The following is a 19,228-nucleotide window of genomic DNA, read 5'->3' on the forward strand; positions in this document are numbered from 1 at the left end:
TTCTATGTTTCTATGTTTCCAATTCCCACCGACAAACTTCATGTCAAAATACAGAACATTAATATGTTCCACAGGACGTTACCAAAAAGTCACCGCGCACATCACACAGTACAGCATTGACAGGTGGTAACACATTACAAAATGCAACAGCACACATCGCGCAATACAGATTGTAAAACTATAACCAGAATACAATACACTTGCTTACAGAACTTTGGTACATTACAAGTTTTGGCAGGGAGAAACCATCATCAACATAAATCAATTACACCTTTCCGGATCGATCTAACACCCCTTGCCACCGCGCTCAGAGCATCTGGCTCCGTCGCCTGCAGCTGGTGTAAAAGAAGTAGCTTACAAGCAACAATTGTATGATAACTAATGCATGGGAACAGATGCGAATCCAGGGGGGAATCTCTATACTCAGACCGATGTCCCACCATGGTGGCGAGACAATCTCCTTGATCTCCTCCCCCACTTCTACTGTCTTTTGCTCTAAAGTGTAAAAATGTTTCTGGGAGAGCTCAACGGTCTTTATTAACTCAGTGAGGTGTTCCGGCAGGAAAGGAATCGGGTACCCAAAATGCTCCACATAGTCCTGGATATGCGTGAAGGTGTTGTTCACAGTGAGGTGAACGGTTGAGGGTTCGGGGATGGGAGTAATTTGCTCTTGTGCCACTTGAACCTCAGCCTTGGGTTTGAAGCAAAAACTGCTCTCGCTCACCGGACACCACATGTCCTGGCTGTACCGGTAGCGGAGCGCACTTGTGGTGACACAGTATGTCCCACTCCCTACGTATGCTACCTGTGGAGGTACGTGATCTGGGGCCATCACTTCCATGGTGCAATTGATAGGTTCCGCGCCTGCAGAAGCAAACCCACATTCTGGTAGCGCAAAAGCATTCAAGTGCTGGGGACACAGTATTGCGTGAGCACCCCGGCTCTGGCATCCGGAGAGGTCAGTGCCTGTCATAGCATGCTCCCACTTTATGACATACGGCGGGACCGCTTTAAAACGAACATGTACTCCTCCATGAATGACCCCGATATTCTCAACCCTGTATACCGGTGCCAGCCGGAATGACCCGCCCATTACCGGCATCCTCACTACAATTCCCATCACTGTATGGTTGGACCGCCCGCAATCTACAGGGACAGGGTAGGCTTCAGGGGCTAAACGAAGCTGGCACGGGCTCAACAAATTGCTATACGGGTGCAGCGCGGTGAGATGCTTGTTGCTTAACCATGAAGGGACGCGACCTTGCCTCAGGTCCTCCAGGTTATTGCGGCCCTCGCCCAGCAACCATGCACCATACAACACACACACCTCATTCCGTGCAGCCTGCTCCGAGGCGTTCCTGTCCTCCCGTATCAAATCATTAACAGTTTTTGCATGCCTCTCCAGCTCCGCAATGACCTCCTTTAAATGAACGGTCATTGCCTGGTCCTCATGAAGCTCTGAACCCACCACTGTATTCTCTTCCCCTAGAATCTTACGCAGTTGGTTCTTTAACCCAGTGATCTGCATCTGGAGTTGTGCATCATCCATACTATTAACAATACCCGTTCCTGTACTGAACGCTGTGGCTACATCGTTCCAGGTCCCTCTTCTCTGCCTCCCGGACCCCACACTATCCCCAACATTCAGATTATAAAGCTGTTCTTTCTCTACATTTCCATAGTCCAGTTCATAAAATTCCTGAAACATCGCTTTTAACAGAGCTTCATAAAGCTTCTCCATCTTCCTTGGACACCACACAGGCAGATGGACTTCAGTCAGGTTCAGGATCGCGAATGCCATGGCGTAGTGCACGTTCTGAAACAACACTTTGTCAGTAGGGATTAACCCCAACCCATTCCCTGGACCCCTGGTAGTGGTGGGACACCCATCTACAGTCATCTGTACCGTCGGGGCTCTGGGCGGGGGCTTCCTGGTGTATGAGATGAGCTCTGTGGCATTGATGGTGTTCGGGGGTTTTGGGATCACACAGGAGTCCACACTCCGATCCCAACCAATCCCATCCCCGGCGCCCTGCCATCTCCTGCTAAACGCGATCGACACACCCGCTGGGCAGATCTTTTCTGACCCCCACATACACACATAAATCCCTTCCTCGGATTCCCACCACTTATCCCAACACACATTCACCCCTCCCTGAGAACCTGTGATCATCCGGTACGTGTCATTACTTAGTCTTTCCCAGTCAGCTGTCTAGTCCCCTGTATCCGCGCTCAGTTTCCTGAGCCACCACCACCTTCCCAGTGGAATGTGTCCCCTACAGCTAAGGCACACCCGTTTACCCTCTGTTACCCTAACCCGGGAGGTGGTAACCCCTATTCTCGGGTATGGGATGGACACTTCACCATAGGTGAACTTGTCATGGCTGGAACACCGGGTGGAATTCGACCCCAGCCATCCAGGCCATCTTCCCTCGCGGAGATAGATGCTCGCCCCATCCTTCGAGCCACCTCCAGTGGTCACGGTCGGTCCGTCTCCGCCGGTGCAGCCGAAGACATCCAATTCCTCGGTGTCACCCCTGTGACTCGTGCTGGCTTCAATCATGACGATCAGGACTACCATGGCTGACTTCATCTTGTTCATAGGCATTCCCTGAAAACACACAGAATGCAATGTTGTCCTTGGGTGATGCCTCACCTTTCCAGACGCAGCTACACAAAATTACATTTGGTATCCACAGCATACATGTAAATCCAAACTATACAGACAAGCTAAGGCAACAGACAGGAGAGAAAGAAGTTATGTACAGCGCCACCCGTCTCCGGGTGGCCAAACTAGGTCTCCTTGACCCTGGGTCTCTTACGACTCCGGCTTCCTTCGTTCACCGGTGTGTAAGGAGGTGTCCACGGCACCCTCGGCCGTGGGATCCTGGCACTCCTTCTCACTCCTGCCCCCACAGGCGGAACAACTGGTCCCTCTGTGGGCTCCTCACAGTCCCAGATTAGGGGCTGGAGACCCACACCTGTAGCCCAGCTCACCACTCCCTGCTGTTTCCTCCTCTTATCAGCTCTTTCCCCAGGGTTGAAAAGCTTGCACTGATTGATATGGAACCACTTAGTGCATCGGGGCATTTTGACCGCATATATCATCAGACGTGCCCTATCCACGATACTGTATGGTCCCATGTATAGCGGTTCAAAAGTCCCTACCCTGGCGAAGTTTCTAACCATTACTTGATCTCCAACCTCCCACTCGTGGTGCCTCTGAGGCTCAAGCAATAAACAATTTCTACGATGTTGCTTCCCCATGTTACTGGCAGCCTGCCAATGGATCTGTCTGAGATGCTAAAGCAAATTCTTAACAAACCTGTCCCCGTTCACCTCTCTCAACTGACCTTCCGTGAGAACCGGGGCCAGTACATGGCTGGGCGTTCTCATGACCCTGCCAGTCACGAGCTCATGCGAGGAATACCCTGTGCTTCTAGACGGGCTAGCTCGGACCCCCATCAGAACTAACAGCAAAACCTCTAGGCAAGTCTCCCATCCCCTTACGTAACCTTTCCTTGATGGTCCTATTCATCCGCTCCACAATCCCCGATGACTGCAGGTTGTGTGCGACGTGCCATTTACCCTCTACACCTAGCATCTTCAGAGTCGCCTGCATGACTGCCCCTGTGAAGTGACTCCCCTGATCGGACTCCACATACTGTGGTAGCCCCCACCTAGAGAACACTTTTCTCATTAGAATCCTTGCGGTCCCCAAAGCTGTGGCTGTTCGGCATGGGAAGGCTTCTACCCATTTAGAAAACACATCCACCAGGACTAGGCAGTACTTGTAACCCCCCTGTGCGGTGGGCAGTGGTCCGATATAAGCAACCTGTATGGACTGCCATGGTCCCTCCACTCTCCTAGTGTGTTCCATGGATACCTTCCTTTTCTGGGGGTCAGGGTTGTTTGCAGCACACACCGAGCAATCCGCGCAGAAGTCACGGGCATCCTCCCTCAGTTGCGGCCACCACCCTGCCTGTTCCACCCGTTGCCAGGTGGTCTCCGGCCCGGGGTGCCCCGCTCCTGGACCCTCATGGACCAACTGAAGGAATTCTCTCTGGTGCTGCTGCGGAACTACCCACTGTTCCCCTCTTAAAACCATCCCTTCCTTTACCGTAATACCTGCCACTCCGTATGGACCCTCTACCTTATCTCCCTTAGCCAGCGTCTCCAGAACAGTCTTTAGGGCGGGATCCCGTGCCTGGACCATCTTTAGGTCCGGGGCCAATGCTACCCCTGCACTCCCTTGTGTCCCACCTCTGTCTCTGATTGCTGCTACCAGTCTCGACCCATATGGATCCCAAAACGTGCCCGTTCGAGCACCCTCTTTGGCCAGCACGTCAGCCTGCTGATTGCCCTCCGCATGGGGTTCTGTCTTAGAATCGGCCTTGACTTTGTGGATATAGAAGCCCCCCTGGGTTCCTATCGATGTTATGATCTGTTGCAACAATGGCTTGGTTGCTAGGGGTTTCCCGTCTGCAGATGTGAACCCGCGACGAGACCAAATGGCTAAATATTCTGTACACGAATTGCAAGTGAACATGCTGTCCGAGCAAATCGTGTAGGGTGCAGGGAACTCTTTGGGGTGGGTAACCACATACACCACCGCCGACAGTTCAGCGTGCTGGGCACTCATGGTGCTCGGGAGTTTAATGGCCTTGGCAATGCCTGCCTTTGGGTCAAAAATCCCGCATTCAGTGAGTCGCCCCCCAGCCACCACTGTACTGGACCCATCTACATAGATCTCACGGCCCATGGGATGGATCCCAGCCTGAAACCTTATGTCTACGTTCCATACCCCTTCAACAGAACATTTGCGGGCTACCCCTGGGTAGATCAAATTTGCGGCGAGCTTGGGCTCACAGAGGCCTTTCACACTCAAATTCGTCTGAGAGAGCAATAAAGTCCAGCGAGCAATGCATGCACTGCTCACTGTGCCGTCCTTTATTCTCCCATCCAGAAGCATCTGAGTGGGCGTATGATGGGTTAAGAAAGTTATCGGGGACGCCCCCGTGAAGATTTGTGATCTCCTCACAGCCCAATGTGTGGCAAGCAGGTGCCCCTCACAATTGGAGTACCCCCTCTCTACATCTGTGAGGATTCTTGATGAGTATACCACAGGCTTCAGCTTGCCATGCTGCTCCTGGAGCAGCGCTATGCTCAAACTGTCCCCTGTGGCAGCTACCTCCAAAAAGAATTCCTTTCCCCCATCAATCGCTCCTAAAGCCGGTGCGGTCTGCAGATCTCCCTTCAGACGACTAAAAGCTGCCATGCAGTCCTCATCCCACTCCCAGCCCACTCCCTTGTGGAGGAGCCGGAGTAGAGGAGCTGCCGTAGCGGCATAGTCCTCTATGAAATCCCTGCGGTACCCTGTGAGTCCCAGGAAGGATCTTACCCCCGTTACCATGGTCGGGGCAGGTAGCTCCTGTACCGCCTTCCTCCTCGCCTCATCGACGGCCCTCTCCCCAGCACGCACGGTCAGCCCAAGGAATTTTACTTCCTGCTGGCCGATTTGTGCTTTCTTTGGATTAACCTTGAACCCAGCTTCCTTTAACAGACTCAGCAGCTCAGCCAGCAGTGGGCCATGCTCCTCCCCCTCGTTGGAGAACAAAAGCAGGTCGTCCACATACTGCACAAGCCGCTGCGGTCTGCTGAACACTTTTAAACAGTTGGCCATACATTGGTGGAAAATAGAAGGACTGTTATGAAACCCTTGGGGAAGGCAGGTCCATGTGTACTGCTGACCCTTGAAAGTGAATGCAAACTTATACTGGTCCTCCCTTTTGAGAGGGATAGACCAGAATCCGTTCGAAATGTCCAGCACCGTGAATGTTTTCGCGGATGCTGGGATACTCCTGATCAGGTCGGCTACGGCTGCAACAGTGGGGGCACAGGCTGGGATGTTCTTGTTAAGAACCCAATAGTCCTTAGTGGCTCTCCACGAATTGTCCGGTTTCCTAATCGGCCAAATCGGAGAGTTCACATGGGTTGCTATGGGTCTCAACACACCCTGCTCAACCAGTGATCCCAATGCCGTCTCTAAATCCGCCTCTGCCTCTCTGGGGAAGTTGTACTGTTTCTGTGGTCGGGCCATGGGGTCTCCTTCTACTCTGATCTCCACCCCTATTACCCTCCCACAGTCGTGCTTGTGTGTAGCGAATGCCACGAGGTTGGCTCACACATCCGCTATGCACTCCACCGGGGTAGAAGTGACCAAAAGTTCAAGGTCATAACTACCCTTGGGCTTCATCGTGCACACAGTTCCCTTGCCTTGCTTCCCTGGTATAACTACCACCTCCTTCTCCTTTCCCATGCATACTGCCCCCCAAAGACAGTGATTCCGGAAATCCACCAATATCTTGTGGGCCAGTATGAAGTCTTCCCCCAAAATGCCTATTCCCTCCCACTCCCACCGCATCAGGACACATTTCCACTCCGTATGGAATGTGCCTAGATCGATGGCTAGCGGGATGAAGAAAGACCCAGCCTGTTCATTCCCGGTGAACCCTACTAAGTTTTATGGGACCCCGCTCGATAGAGGTGATGTGGTCGGGTTATCTGCATAGACAATGGTGCTTGAAGCTCCAGTGTCCAGCAGATAGGTCCCTTACACCTTCTCTACCCCATTTTCACGCACAGTCTCTTCCAAGCATCATAACTTAGTGGGCACAGGTAAACGGGCTGAGAAGCCTCTAGTCATGGGTCGGGATTGTTCAGGGCGGATGGGAGTACGCTGCCCGCTGCCGCGTCCACCCTACCCTGCCCTGCCGGAAAGACTGCACGGAGAGCAGCCATTAATACCGCGAACGAATCAGTGCTGCTTCCTGCCATAGCTGCGGCTTTCTGCACTGGCGCTGGAGGATTCCCTTTCCCGCTCCTTTTGTCAGAGACTGGGCAGTCTTTCCTCCAGTGCCCTTTACTCCCGCACCCATAACAACCCTGCTTCTTCTCTGAGCTACCCCCTTCCTGGCGCCACTCTCTTCTAACGTTGCCTCCACTAGGCTTTAACTCGTATACTCTGCCCTTTGGTTTGTCATCCTCACCCCTACCATTCTTAAAAGAGAGAGTTAACTGCCGGATCACACTCTCTTCTGTGGCCTGGGGATCCCTGGAATCGAACCACCCCTCTGCTTTGGCTTTGATCCTGGGCAGGCTGTTCGCCACCAGGGTCCTCAGCCAATGAGCCCCAGGCTCCCCCTGCAGCTGCACCGGGTCGGGCACCCCCGCACAGGCACTCCGGTAGACGGGCCAAAGCCTGTCCGTGAAAGCCTGCGGTGCCTCCCCAGCTGACTGCAGTGTCCTTTCCACTCGGGAGAAGGGACTTCCATCATTGAGGCCCATAGCCTCTAGGATGTCATCCTTTATCCTCTCTAACATACCCTGCCCCGTCTTGCTATCCGCTGCGAGCAACTGGTACAACCTACTATCCAGGGAAAATAAAAGTAATTTGGCTGTCTCAGCTTCGTTACAATTATTGATCCCCGTTACCTGCTCCACATCCGTAAAATGAACAGATGGGTCCCCTTTGCTGCTCAGTTTGGTCAGGTTAGAGACCATTGCCTGCAGCTGGGGGGTCGTATATGGGACCACGAAGTCACTCTGCAGTGCTCCTTGCTCTTGACCACCTACAGGCGCACTGTATTTCCGCTGCCGGACAGGGCACATGGGTCTTGGTCCCGGCACTTCGGGCGGTGGTCGAGCGTCCTCCTCTGCTTCACAGTCCTCTTTATCTCCCTCCTGCTCTTCCTCATCTACCCGGGCCATTCCCAGAGCTACCAAGCAGACCATCCCTTTGGCCTTAGATAGAGCATCGGTCAAATTCCAGATCTGCTCCTGGCAAGGACCATGATTACCCGTATCAAACCCTCCAGCACTGGCGACTCTATGTCCCCTGAATATCCTTCAACTGCTTTCCCAGCACCTTTACCTCACTCGACAAGCGAGCGTTCTCCTCCCTAATCACCCTCTCGTTCCCCTTTGCCTCAGTTACCTGGCATTGCAGGAACTCCTTATGGTTACGGAAGGTTTCCTCCTGGCTTATTCTTCCCTGCTTCTTATCCCTTAGCTCCGTGCATAACCTGCTCCCTACTACAGCCTGACATAAATCAGTCATTCATGAAAGAAAGACTTATGAAATAATACTGAGCGGCCTGCGGGTGGCGCTGTCCAGGGAGAGTATAAATACTCGGGCACGGGTCCAGCTTGTGCAGGACATTCTTAACAGGAACTAGTGAAGGACACAACTAGGCCTCCATGTTGTAAAACAGTTGATTAAGGCTTTGTTTAACGCTTAGATCAAGTGCCTAGTAGTTTTCTTACGTCACAGCCCTTGCGTCTGACTGTGCCTCGGACTCCCTGAGCTCTGCCTCTAACTTAGCAACCTGATTATCTAGCAGTTGGACTTGTCTTTGTAGACAGACAAGCCATATCGCCTTTTCAATGCTGCGCCTATGCTCCTTGCCCTCCGTCCATTCTGCCGCTGCGTCCACCGATCGCTAAGCACGCAACAAGCCTAGCACCCACTTCTTAGTGACGTTAACCTTCTTAAACACATATGCAAAAATCCTTTCCTCCATTTGGGATCTTTCACCAGAAGCGCTGTCCATGACTGATTTACACTCCTTTAACCCAGGTCCTGCCGCTGGTCGCCAAGAGATGTAAGCGGTTTTGATCCTAGCCCAATTGCTAGACGGACGGTTCGAATCGCCCCCGCCTTACAAAAGTTCTATACCCGGAAATTATTATTCAGAGTGTAAATGGAATAAGTCATGGACAGGAACGCTTCAGTGAAAAATTGTACTTATATTTATTTGGTCTAACATACACTGGCTAAAACATGCACGACTAAACGAAATCACTGTCTCTGTGGAGAATAAGATCCAGGTTACAAACAACATACATACAGTACACAACTGGAGACTATAACAAGCAGTAATTCCCTTGTTGCTATGGTGGACTCTAATTCCACCCCTACCGACGAATTACCCAGTCGCATAAACCCCTTTGCCTGGCTGAACCAAACGAAGATCCCACCCTCGGAATAGCCCAAAAACTTCACTTCTGAGAAAACTCCGAGCTCTTACACCTCACCCAGCTCACCTGGGATATCTGGTTACCGGCTTGGGACACTCGAGACCATGCTTACCACCACACACAGTCGGTATCGATCGCTCTGCTCAGCGGCTTCTTCCTCAGGTACTTCTTGTTAGGTCGATCTTGGTGGAGCGGGAGAGCGAGACAGAGAATGGTGGAAAAGGATCCTTTTGTTTCTAAGCACTCCGGTGCTTTAGTCAGTGATGGGCCATCATCAGACCCATGAGTATTCCGTGATTGGACTAATGGCCCTAAGTCTGAGACATCTCTCGATCTTTGTGTTGGGAAAAACTGGCTCCTCTTTGGCTGGCTAGGCTAGTGGGTTCATTGTTCTGCTTCTCTTCTGAGATAGAGGTGAGAAGTGCTTTTGCATATTAGAGTAGCTTTCTAATAGGTTCAACTTTAATGGGTGCCTCAGGGTCCTCAGCCACTTTGTCAATGGCCCCCCTCCTTTTTCCAGGACTGTCGGGCGAACCCATACATTCTGGATGACTGACAGTTCTTTTGTCACAGCCAACTGCCATGCATTCTCTGGAGTTTTAACAAACCAGTTTTTTCACGTATCTGCACAGGGCGATCCCATCACAGGGAAAACACCATCAGAAAAATCCCATAAATCCACAAAATATTCTCGACTGAGTCCGTTCTTCAAACAGAGACTTTGTGATCTCTTCAGGATGTTTTACTATGTTAACGACGCTATAAAAATGTAACTTGGTGTTGTTGTTTAGTATCCTCCGGGGTGGGAGGACCTCCCCCGCCTGAATTCTACCTTGCTAAAACTGCGGGTGACAGGAATGCATCGGGAGTGCAGCGCAACCCCCACTGCCATTTTAACGACCTTCCCCCCGCCCATGTTCATGCCATGCAGACTGGTTTAAAATCGGGACTTTGGGTTCCGAATACAGAGAATTTTACTGTGAGTGCTTGATCCTGACATAGGGTGAACAAAGTGGGAAAATATTCCATTTCCCAGCAATGTTGAGTCCAAAACATAGAAACATAGAAGATAGGAGCAGGAGTAGGCCATTCGGCCCCTCGAGCCTACTCCACCATTCAATGAGATCATGGCTGATCATCCAAATTCAGTACCCTGTCCCTGCCTTCTCCCCATATCCCTTGATCCCTTTAGCCTTAAGAAATATATCTAACTCCTTCTTGAATATATTTAATGAATTGGCCTCACTCTCTGGGTGAAGAAATTCCTCCTCATCCGTGTCCTAAATGGCTTACCCCTTATCCTTAGACTGTGACCCCTAGTTCTGGACTCCCCAGCCATCGGGAACATCCTCCCTGCATCTAGTCTGTCTAGTCCTGTTAGAATTTTATAAGCTTCAATGAGAGCCCCTCTCATTCTTCAAAACTCCAGCGAGTATAAGCCCAATCGACCCAATCTCTCCTCATATGTCATTCCTGCCATCCCAGGTATCAGTCTGGTGAATAGTCGCTGCACTCCCTCCATGGCAAGAACATCCTTCCTCAGATAAGGAAACCAAAACTGCACACAATACTCAAGGTGTGGTCTCACCAAGGCCCTGTACAACTGCAGCAAGACATCCTTGTTCCTGTACTCAAACGCTCTCGCTACGAAGGCCAACATACCATTTGCCTTCTTAACCGCCTGCTGCACCTGCATGCTTACCTTCAGCGACTGGTGCACAAGGACACCCAGGTCTCGTTGCACTTCCCCTTGTCCCAATCTATTGCCGTTCAGATAATAATCTGCCTTCCTGTTTTTGCCACCAAAGTGGATAATCTCGCATTTATCCACATTATACTGCATCTGCCATGCATCTGCCCAATCACCCAACCTGTCCAAATCATACTGGAGTTTCTTGGCATCCTCCTCACAGCACACACGCCCACCCAGCTTTGTGTCGTCTGCTAACTTGGAGATATTACACCTAGTTCCCTTGTCTAGATCATTAATATATATTGTGAATAGCTGGGGTCATAGGACCGATCCCTGCGGTACCCCACTAGTCACTGCCTGCCACTCGGAAAAAGACCCGTTTATTCCAACTCTTTGCTTCCTGTCTGCCAACCAGTTCTCTATCCAAGTTAGTACCTTGCCCCCAATCCCATATGCCTTAACTTTACATGCTAATCTCTTATGCGGGACCTTATCGAAAGCCTTCTGAAAGTCCAAATAACCACATCCACTGGTTCTCCCTTATCTATTTTAGAAGTTACATCCTCAAAAAATTCCAGTAGATTAGTCAAGCACGATTTACCTTTTGTAAATCCATGTTGACTTTGTCCGATCCTGTCACTGTTTTCCAAGTGCTCTGCTATTACATCTTTTATAATTTTAAAACAAGCCTCCAAAAAGATAAATTCTGAAAGAGTCAAAATTAAAAAACAGCATTCATTTAATGAGATTTTGGGGACAGTAGAGCTGAATTGCACACAGTGGAAGAAACTGTACTTTTCATCGTTAAGCTCAAAATTAACTTCGACAGAAAGGATGAACTTTTTTGACAGTGTTAAGGGCCATGAGCAAAATATGTTTGGCTGGTCCCAGTCTGGTGTGGAATAAAATAAATCTATTATATGAAGCCATCCCAATTTTGGCAGCCATACTCTGAGTCACGGTTTCAAAGTGGAATGATGCTCTGGGGATGGCATTTACATCTTCTGCCAGGGCCATGGAAGGTTAGCTCTGCATTGTGTCTGGGCCGTGCCATACCTAACATAGGAATGCTTGATGCAGCACTAGTTGCGAATGCAAAAAAAATGTTCCATTACCCAGTGCAAGCATCTATCATCTACAATACTCACTATGTATAAGAAATTTATGAAACTTCATAATCTAAGTTGCAATTGAATTACTTTCCTTTTAATGAAGGAAAGTGAAACACCCCCTTTTGAATATACAGTAGCAACTTTTACTTTCAGTTGTTTTAACTCAATTGACAAAGTAATCTAACCTAATTCCTTTTTTCCTACTTTTTCCTTGAGCAGATCTGTGATCGCTGGTCTGTGCCGGCCTAAGGCCTCATTGAAATGCCGCTAGCGAGTTGCTATGATTCTATAATAGCATAGAATAGCTGAGAGGGGAAAGGATATAGGTCTCCATAAGGCAAAAGGAACAAATGTATTAATTATTATTTTCTTCAGATGCAGAAGGTGGATAGTATTTTATAAAGGATGTACTCCCCTTAGACATTATGTCCCCTTAAATGATACAACCAGAAACCTCTACCTTGGTTGCCTAAAACTCAAATTGATTTGTTTTTAGTAACCAAATGTAGAACAATTATTGAACTGCTAAATTTCAGTTCATTTATATGTACTATAATGAGGGCTTGTGGCACTGTACCTCTGAGTTTCTTGCATTTACACAGTGCGCTGGGCTAAGTTAGATTGAGAATTAGTTTGAATGGGATCATCCGAGACTGGCAGATGTGACAGGTTTGCAGACCGCAATTCAGCAGCAATTTCTGCAGCTAGGAATGTCTTTTTGCAGCAATTGTTTTTCATATTCTGCCTACCTAGATCTGGACTTGTTTCTCACTGCTTCTTACAGTGTGAGGCCAGTGGAAGATTTTCACTCCCACCTCCACTCACAGAGAAGGCTTCTCAGGACCAGGTATGACATTGCCTATGAGTGTGCTTCACCAAGGAGACAATAGGGGAGCTCTGTCACCTACTGCATGAGGACCTACAGCCATAGTCATCTGACCACACTGCTCTATCTGTGGCTATGAGTGCCAGTGCAACCTACCTCCACATAGCACAAGTGACCTTTTTGGTAGTTTTCCTGCCACAAACATGCAGCTCGCTATCTCTCCTGTGCTGTTGGGGAGGGTTTAAACTAAAATGGCAGGGGGTTGGGAACTTGTGCAGGGAGACAGAGGAAAGGGAAACAAGGATAGAAGCAAAAGACAGGAAGGAGAAAAGCAAACGTGTCAGTCAGAGAAATCAAGGGTTTAAATCAAACATGGCCACAGTAAATAATAATTCTAAAAGGTCTAAGAGTGCTAAAAAAACAAGCCTGAAGGCTTTGTGTCTTAATGCGAGGAGCATTCGTAATAAGGTGGATGAATTAGCTGCGTAAATAGATGTAAACGGATATGATATAATTGGAATTACGGAGACATGGCTCCAGGGTGACCAAGGCTGGGAATTCAACATCCAGGGGTATTCAATATTCAGGAAAGACAGGCAAAAAGGAAAAGGAGGTGGGGCAGCATTGCTGGTTAAAGAGGAGATTAACACAATAGTAAGGAAGGATATTAGCTCTGATGATGTGGAATCTGTATGGGTAGAGCTGAGAAATACCAAGGGACAGAAAACGTTAGTGGGAGTTGTATACAGACCCCCAAACAGTAATGCTAAGGTTGAGGATGGTAGTAAACGGGAAATTAGAGATGTGTGCATATAGATTGGGCTAACCAAATTAGTAACAATACTGTGGAGGAGGAATTCCTGGAGTGTATACGGGATGGTTTCCTGGACCAATATGTCGAGGAACCAACTAGAGATCAGGCCATCTTAAATTGGGTATTATGTAATGAGAAAGGATTAATTAGCAATCTTGTTGTGCGAGGCCCCTTGGGGCGGAGCGATCATAAGATGATAGAATTCTTCATTAAGATGGAGAGTGAAGTATTTGACTCAGAGACTAGGGTCCTGAATTTAAATAAAGGAAACTGCGATGGTATGAGGCACGAGTTGGGTAGGATGGATTGGGGAACGTTACTTAAAGGGTTGACGGTGGATAGGCAATGGCAAACATTTAAAGATCACATGGATGAACTACAGAATTTATTCATCCCTGCTTGGCATAAAAATAAAACAAAAAAGGTGACTCAACTGTGGTTAACAAGGGAAATTAGGGATAGCATAAGATCCAAGGAGAGGACATATAAATTGGCCAGAAAAAGCAGCAAACCTGAGGATTGGGAGCAGTTTAGGATTGAGCAAAGGAGGACAAAGGGATTAATTAAGAGGGGGAAAATAGAGTATGAGAGTAAGCTTGCAGGGAACATAAAAACTGACTGTAAAAGCTTCTATACATATGTGAAGAGAAAAAGATTGGTGAAGTCAAGCATAGGTCCCTTGCAGTCAGAATCAGGGGAATTTATAATGGGGAACAAAGAAATGGCTGACCAATTAAATACATACTTTGGTTCTGTCTTCACAAAGGAGGACCCAAATAACCTCCCAGAGATGTCGGAGAACATAGGGTCTAATGAGAGGGAGGAACTGAATGAAATCAGTATTTGTAGGGAAGTGGTGTTAGGGAAATTGATGGGATTGAAGGCCGATAAATCCCCAGTGCCTGATAATCTACATCCTAGGGTACTTAAGGAAGTGGCCCTAGAAATTGTAGATGCATTGCTGGTCATCTTCCAAAATTCTGTAGACTCTGGAACAGTTCCCATGGATTGGAGGGTAGCTAATGTTATCACACTATTTAAAAAAGGTGGTAGAGAGAAAACGGGGAATGATAAGCCTGACATCGGTAGTGGGGAAAATGCTAGAGTCCATTATAAAAGATGAAATAGCAGATCACTTGGAAAACAGCGACAGGATCAGACAAAGTCAACATGGATTTACAAAAGGTAAATTGTGCTTGACTAATCTACTGGAATTTTTTGTGGATGTAACTGGTAGAATAGATAAGGGAGAACCAGTGGATGTGGTATATTTGGACTTTCAGAAGGCTTTCGATAAGGTCCCGCATAAGAGATTAGCGTGTAAAGTTAAAGCACAAGGGATTGGGGGCAAGGTACTGACTTGGATAGAGAACTGGTTGGCAGACAGGAAGCAAAGATTTGGAATAAACGGCTCTTTTTCCGAGTGGCAGGCAGTGACTAGTGGGGTACCACAGGGATCGGTGCTAGGACCCCAGCTATTCACAATATATATTAATGATCTAGACGAGGGAACTAGATGTAATATCTCCACGTTTGCAGGCGCTGGGTGGGCGTGTGTGCTGTGAGGAGGATGCCAAGAAACTCCAGTGTGATTTGGACAGGTTGGGTGATTGGGCAGATGCATGACAGATGCAGTATAATGTGGATAAATGCGAGGTTATCTACTTTGGTGGCAAAAACAGGAAGGCAGATTATTATCTGAACGGCAATAGATTGGGAGAAGGTGAAGTGCAACGAGACCTGGGTGTCCGTGTGCACCAGTCACTGAAGGTAAGCATGCAGGTGCAGCAGGCGGCTAAGAAGGCAAATGGTATGTTGGCCTTCGTAGCGAGAGGATTCGAGTACAGGAACAAGGATGTCTTGCTGCAGTTGTACAAGGCCTTGGTGAGGCCACACCTTGAGTATTGTGTGCAGTTTTAGTTTCCTTATCTGAGGAAGGATGTTCTTGCCATGGAGGGAGTGCAGCAAAGATTCACCAGACAGATACCTGGGGTGGCAGGAATAACATATGAGGAGAGATTGGGTCAATTGGGCTTATACTCGCTGGAGTTTAGAAGAATGAGAGGGGATCTCATTGAAACTTATAAAATTCTAACAGGACTAGACAGACTAGATGCAGGAAGGATGTTCCTGATGGCCGGGGAGTCCAGAACCAGCGGTCACAGTCTAAAGATAAGGGGTAAGCCATTTAGGGCAGAGATGAGGAGGAATTTCTTCACCCAGAGAGTGGTGAACCTGTGGAATTATCTACCACAGAAGGCAGTTGAGGCCAATTCATTAAATATATTCAAGAAGGAGCTGGATATATTTCTTAAGGCTATCGGGATCAAGGGATATGGGGAGAAAGCAGGGACAGGGTACTGAGTTTGGATGATCAGCCATGATCTCATGGAATGGCGGAGCAGGCTCGAGGAGACAAATGGCCTACTCTTGCTCCTATCTTCTATGTTTCTATGTGTTCTGTTTCATACAGCAAATTTTGCAAGTCAGAATCTGTGAAATTGTGTCATCTTCTTCCCTGCCTTTGTGCCATGTCCTTGTCTCTTCTTTGCCTGCCAGTGTCAAGCGCTCCTGTGTTAGATATTCTTGCAAAGTGGTAGAAAAACAGTCGTGAGACATCGGGCTCGATTTTGCCAGGCCCGAGGAGGTGGGATTGGAAGCGTGTGAGGTGTTAAAATCGCAAAAAATGGCAGGCGGCTCCGATCCCGCCTCCGAGCAATTTTCCCAGAATCAGGGTTTCAGAGGCGGGATAGGCCATTAAGGCACTTAACAACCAGTTAATTGCCTCTATAATTCCATTTTGAGAGGCCTTTCTGATTTTAACACTTTTCCCCCGTCCTGCACGTCTCTTCTGGAACATGCCAGTTAATGCTGGCGGCCTCACAAGTGGATTGCTTACTAACAGCTGCAGCTCCACCATTAAAAAGGAGTTTTCACCAATGATCATTTGCAGGTGGCAGAACTTTGTTGTCTCAGGTCTGGGGGAACTTTTAGCAGGCACACTCATTGTTGTGGTAGTTTGGAGCCTGACGCCCATCTCCAGTGTGACCTCCTGGGAAACCCCTCTCCCCACCTTGACTGAGCAATTCCTCAACTGAGGCATATACCAGAAGCATGGGAACCATTTATTTCCTTTCCTCCTGGACATCAGATTCGGACGAAGACCAGCAGCAGCAGAACCATGAACAACAGCAGCACCAACAGCAGCACCAACAACAGGAGCACCAAGCTGCTGCTCACCCACCTGAAGCTGCACAGGCCAGAAGATGACAGTGTGCGACCACATTGCTGCCCGGAATGCAAGGGCCGCACTCATGTTGGCCAGATTTGCTTAGCCTGCACAATCAAACACTTTTGTCTCACACCTTCTTACCAGAGCATCGACAATGGACAAGAACTTGCGGATTCCTATCACTCTGACCACCATGCTGACAATTGCAATTGCTCTAAGCCCTCAATGAGTCCCATTTGCGAAATGACAACAGTTTGCCGTCAGAATTTTTTATCACAACAAGCAACTGATGGCATTTCAAAAATAAACACAACATAATACCCAAGTGACTACCCTTGTGACTACTTGTGCATTATCTTCCTCTTACGCGTGCTCCTACGTGATGCTTCCCCTGTGGCTTCAGCAGATGTGGAGGCCCCTTGCTCACTTTCTTGCTGCTCCTGTCTCGACATCTTTGGTGGCCGTCCTCTGGGGTTGCAAACCTGTGAGGGCTCGGCAACAGTCTGCTGCTCCTGCGGCTGTGCAGGGGATGAGACGCCCATCTCAGTTGGGTGAGGACTCTGGTGGGGCTCTGACCGAGGGCTTTGCAGTGGCATGGTAGTATGAGCGCTTGGCGAGGAGCCCCCACTTCCTTGCTGTCTGCCACCAACATCCCTCTCGTGGGTCAGTCCCACTTCAGAGCTAGCAAGTGGCTTGACAGCACCTTGCTGCACTTCAGGGGGGCCATGACGACCCGTTTCTGCACTGGAAGTCCTACTCCAGAGGACTTCCATGAAGGTCTGGTTTCTATGCTCAGTAGCTGACCATCGCTCCTCAAGAGATACCAGTCTATTCTGAACAATAACCATGTTTTCAACACTCTGGCGACTTAGCTCCTCCATGACCGTAGCCATCCTCTCTTCTACCATAGCCACCCTTTCCACGGAGGTTGCCATCCTTTCCGTGGTGATGCATTCATGCGCCAATGCTTCCACAAAGGCTCTGCTCATGTTAGCGATGGACTCCTCCATTCGCTCCACACTCGCAGCGACCCTGGAGACAAAACCTGCCAGAGACTCCTGCACCTTTTCCTGGAGTTCCAGCACCGCTCTCCTTCTGGATGGACCCGGAGGCACAGGGTCGACATGCAGCTGAGCCGAGCTGGCAGAGTCCTGTGCCCTCCGACGAGGACTCTCCTCTGCTGTCCCTGTCTCCACCAACCGCTTGATGCTCACTTGTGAGCTGTGATACACCAGGTGGCAACACTACTCTATCTCGCGAAGGTCCCACCGAGGTGTGAGTATCTACGCTGGTGCTGGGTGCACTGAATTCTGCTGACGCTACACCCTCAGAGGTTGCAGCTTCCTCTGAGGTGTCTTGAAGCTCAGGCTGTTCCTCCTGGACAGTGGAGACGGGGGCTGTTGATGGTCCTGTGGGAGAGTAAAGGAAAGAGTTAGAGATGTGAGGTAAAGGTTGCATGCACATTGAATTGTGCAGATGATCATAAGTCAATCTGTTAGAGCATCAGAATCGTTATCAGTCATTCATGCAATGTCAATGAGAGAGATGTCAAACTATTCTGTCACCAGCTTGCTGTGATGCGCCTGTCTGTCTGTCCCCCACTTGCGAATCTTCCTCAACACCGGTGATTTCCAGGCCCGCCTCGTCCGAGGTGGTGAGCTGGGCTACTGAGGGTGGCCCTCCTCCTGTCCTCACTCTTTCCCTCTTATTGTGGGCTCTCTTTTCCTGCAATGAGGGACACAAGTGGAGTTTGAGTGAGAATGAAGGAGTAAGTGTAGAGAATCCATAGCATAGATGCTTAGAAGGAGACAAAGGGCCCTCCCTGTGTGTTTTAAGTTGTTGTCATTGCATCACAGTGATAGGGAGCGTGAGGGCTACATGGTCGAATAGTTAGGTGAATTTGACCATAGAGAGAGAGGGAATAGGTAATGGTGCAGGGATGTCAGTGTCAAGTGGGATGTGGAGGAAGAGGTTGGCAAAGCAGAGTGCTGGTGAGGAGAGGTGATGGGATCAGATTGAGGGTGATGGGAAAGTCATACTCACTTTTGCTGTACGGAGAAGGTCATGAAACCTCTTCCTGCACTGCAGCCAGGTTCTGCGGCACATAGAGATGGAGTTGACCTCCTGGGCCACTTGCAGCCACACAGCTTTAGTCTGCTGGGGAGGCTTTTTCCTCCCTGAGGAAGGGAAAAGCACCTCCTTATTTGATCTTGCTCCCTCCACCAGAGCTTGGAGGGAGGCCTCATCGAACCTTGGAGCACACTTTGGATTACTGCTGGACATAGTTGCTGAATGAAGTGATCACAACAATGGTCATAAAGTTTAAAGTCTCCAGAAGAAGCAAGGCTGCTTGCAGGCCTTAAATCCAGCAGCATTGAAGACGTCATCGGAGGCAACTTTCTGTATGAAAAGACTCATTGGGCCAGGGGTTCCCACACGCTGGAAATCAAATGCCCAATTAAGGCAAAATCGCACTTTTTTCCCACTTCACATCGGAGTCGGGGTCCTGACA

At 49.1% G+C, this 19,228-nt stretch overlaps 1 protein-coding gene across 3 annotated transcripts in view; it reads left to right on the forward strand.

Annotated features, from left to right (window-relative positions):
* LOC147120408 (myosin light chain kinase, smooth muscle-like) overlaps nucleotides 1-19,228 on the forward strand; it is a 604,168-nt gene that overhangs the window by 528,365 nt on the left and 56,575 nt on the right. The window lies entirely within an intron of this gene.

The sequence above is a fragment of the Somniosus microcephalus genome, chromosome 4 (assembly GCF_052327205.1).
Source record: "Somniosus microcephalus isolate GS21.2 chromosome 4, FLI_Smic_1.0, whole genome shotgun sequence".
In the NCBI taxonomy this organism is placed as follows: domain Eukaryota; kingdom Metazoa; phylum Chordata; class Chondrichthyes; order Squaliformes; family Somniosidae; genus Somniosus; species Somniosus microcephalus.